At 44.1% G+C, this 3,633-nt stretch overlaps 1 pseudogene; it reads left to right on the forward strand.

Moving 5' to 3' along the window:
* The window catches only part of LOC102865768, a 17,638-nt pseudogene extending 14,420 nt beyond the window's left edge, over positions 1 to 3,218 (forward strand).
* The last annotated feature ends 415 nt before the right edge of the window (positions 3,219 to 3,633 follow it).

The following is a 3,633-nucleotide window of genomic DNA, read 5'->3' on the forward strand; positions in this document are numbered from 1 at the left end:
ACTGTGGCAATTGGACAATTAAAAACAGACTTTCAGGGAGGGGAAGAAGAATGAACTGGGGAGGAGGGTAGAGAAAACAGTGCAACAATGAATGAATGAGAACCCAAAATCTCTGTAAATGTTCATTAAAACTAATAAAATTTAATAATAATTTAAAGAAAAGTGGTTCCTTTATGAAAAGTATAGAAATAATTTGGAAAAGGAAAACAATGATTATTATTGCAACTTGAAGAATGTAGTCAATACTACTGTATAACCAATTTAGATATTGTTGAATTGACAAATGTTTTATTGTGCATATTGGCATCCCAATAAAAGAAATAAATAAAAATTTAAAAAAATAAAGACAAAGACAGATAGAAAAATCAAAATGGATGTCAGAAGAATTCTGATGATTGCACTAAAGTATCAAAGCATCAAAACAAAGGGTACTTTGTTTACTTAGGTAAAAGAGATGAGCAGAAGATTCCTGAGAACAGCTAGGAGACAAAGCAAAATATTATACTTGAACATAAAAAGAGCTGGGTTGGAAAATAAAAAGGGGATAACTAGTTCAACATTACTCAAACTTAAAAGACAGAAAAACAAATTCAAGCCTCAAGTTGCATGCTGAGGTACGTTCTAGAAAAAAATAGTGAGTTATTCAAGAAACGTCAAAAGAAGATAGAGACAATATGTGGAGTTATTGTACAATTAAAAAAAGAATTGGTCAATACTGAAAAATTCCAGATTCCAGATGAGATGGATTGATACAGTAACTGGGGCAATGGGGGGTAGGTGTGTCCAAATCAGTGAGACTGGCTCAGGACAGGGAAGACTTCAGAGCATAGATATAGGGTCTCTATGAGCAGCAGGCAACTCTATGGTACATACAAACAACATATTATAAACAGCCAAAGGTAGTAAGAAAAGAAGTTCAAGTTACATTGAAGATATTGTCAAAAAATAAGGGCCAAGGAATTGATGGGATACCAATTGATACGTTTCAACTAACAGAGGCAGCCCTGGATGTGCTCCCCAGACTGTACTAGGAATCTTAGAGAACAATTACCTGGCTAACTGACTGGAATATAGCCATATTTGTTCCTATTCCCAATAAAGGTGATCTAGTAGAATGTAGAAAATATTAGAAAGTATTATTAATATCATATTCCTGAAGATCATACAAAAATAGCTAGAACAGTACATTGACAAAGAAGTGCCAGAAGTTCAGAATGAGTTTATATGAGGGTTTAGCATCAGGAATATTGCTGTTGATGTCAAATGGATCTTGGCAGAAAGCAAGAATACAAGAATATCTATTTGTATTTATTGAATATGCAAAGGCATTTGACTATTTGGATCATGTCAAACTAAGGTTAATATTGAGAAGAATGGGGATTGCAGAACTTTAATTATGTTCACATGAAACCTAGGCCTAAACCTTGAAGCTGTTGTCCAAAAAAAGCAGAGGAACACAGCATGGTTTAATATTGGGAAAGGTGTACATCAAGTTTGTATCTTCTTTCATACCTATTCAATCCATATGCTGAGCGAATAATTAGAGAAACTGTACTTAATGGAGAAGAATGTGACATCTGGATTGGAGGAAGACTGATCAACAACTTACGTAATACAGATGACACAACCTTGCGTACTGAAAGCAAAGGGAACCTGAGGAACTGATTTCAGAGGATCAAGGACTCCTGTCTTCAATATGGATTACACCTCAATATCATGAAAACAAAAATCCTCATCACTGCACTAATAGGCAGCATCATGATAGATGGAGAAAAGATTGAATTTGTCAATGATTTCATCTTGCTTGGGTGCACAATCCACAGTCTTGGTACCAACAGTCAGGAGATCAAAAGATAGATCGTAGAACCGGGAGCTGGGACGACTGGCGCGTTCCTTCCCCACAGCCCACCACCGCCCGCCGCCTTTCCGTGAGCGCCCAGGAAATCACCACCGAGAACACCATGCCCTACCCATACCCTGCACTGACCCCGGAGCAGAAGAAGGAGCTCTCTGACATCGCCCATTGCATCGTTGCTCCGGGCAAGGGCATCCTGGCCGCAGATGAGTCCACTGGAAGCACTGCCAAGCGCCTGCAGTCCATTGGAACCGAGAACACAGAGGAGAACCGCCGCTTCTACCGCCAGCTCCTGCTGACCGCCGATGACCGCGTGAACCCCTGCATCGGGGGTGTCATCCTCTTCCATGAGACCCCCTACCAGAAGGCGAATGATGGGCGTCCCTTCCCCCATGTCATCAAATCTAAGGGTGGTGTTGTGGGCATCAAGGTAGACAAGGGCGTGGTACCCCTGGCAGGGACTAACGGCGAGACCACCACCCAAGGGCTGGATGGGCTGTCTGAGCGCTGTGCCCAGTACAAGAAGGACGGAGCTGACTTTGCCAAGTGGCGCTGTGTGCTGAAGATTGGAGAGCACACCCCCTCAGCTCTTGCCATCATGGAAAATGCCAACGTGCTGGCCCGTTATGCCAGCATCTGCCAGCAGAATGGGATTGTGCCCATTGTGGAGCCTGAGATCCTCCCTGATGGTGACCATGACCTGAAGCGCCGTCAGTATGTAACTGAGAAGGTGCTGGCTGCTGTCTACAAGGCTCTGAGTGACCACCACATCTATTTGGAAGGCACTTTGCTGAAGTCTAACATGGTAACCCCCGGCCATGCCTGCACACAGAAGTTTTCTCATGAGTAGATTGCCATGGCAACTGTTACAGCACTGCGCCGCACAGTGCCACCCGCTGTTACTGGGATCACCTTCCTGTCTGGAGGCCAGAGTGAGGAGGAGGCATCCATCAACCTCAATGCCATCAACAAGTGCCCCCTGCTGAAGCCATGGGCCCTGACCTTCTCCTATGGCCGAGCTCTGCAGGCCTCTGCATTGAAGGCCTGGGGTGGGAAGAAGGAGAATCTGAAGGCAGCCCAGGAGGAGTATATCAAGCGAGCCTTGGCCAACAGCCTCGCCTGCCAAGGAAAGTACACCCCAAGCGGTCAGGCCGGGGCCGCAGTCAGCGAGTCCCTCTTTGTCTCTAACCATGCCTATAAGTGGAGGTGTTCTAAGGCCACCCCCCTCGACACTCCAGACCCCAGCGCCCTCTTAGACTTAACACTTGAGAAGAAGGGCCTCATCTGGGGCTTCAGGCTGCTCCTTCCCATCACTCTTGCTGCCCTTGTGATATTGGTGTGTGGTGGCGTCTCTGTTTGCTAACTCCATCACCTTTTCCAACCCACTGCCAATAAACAACTATTTAAGGGGGAGAAAAAAAAAAGATAGATTGTATGAGGAAAGTCGGCTATCTGGGGTGTGTGTGTGTGTGTGTGTGTCTAAGAGATCCTGAAGATAAATTATGTCAGTTTAAAGACTAAAGTGTTTCTGATTCAAGCCACACTTTATCCAGTCACCAGCTATGCATCTGAAAATTAGACAATGAAAAAGATAGCAAGAACTGATGCATTTGGTGTTGGAGAAGAGTGCTGAATACCCCATGAAGGGGTGAAAAAGTAAACAGATAGATATGTCTTGGAGAAGGTGCAACAAGAGTGCTTCTTGGAGGCAAGGAAAGCAAAGCTTCATCTCACATACTTTGTACATGCTGTTAGGAGACTCTATTCCTTAAAAAGGA

This window comes from Elephantulus edwardii, unplaced genomic scaffold (assembly GCF_000299155.1).
Source record: "Elephantulus edwardii isolate Elephantulus edwardi_28Jun2011 unplaced genomic scaffold, EleEdw1.0 scaffold00287, whole genome shotgun sequence".
Classification (NCBI taxonomy): Eukaryota; Metazoa; Chordata; class Mammalia; order Macroscelidea; family Macroscelididae; genus Elephantulus; species Elephantulus edwardii.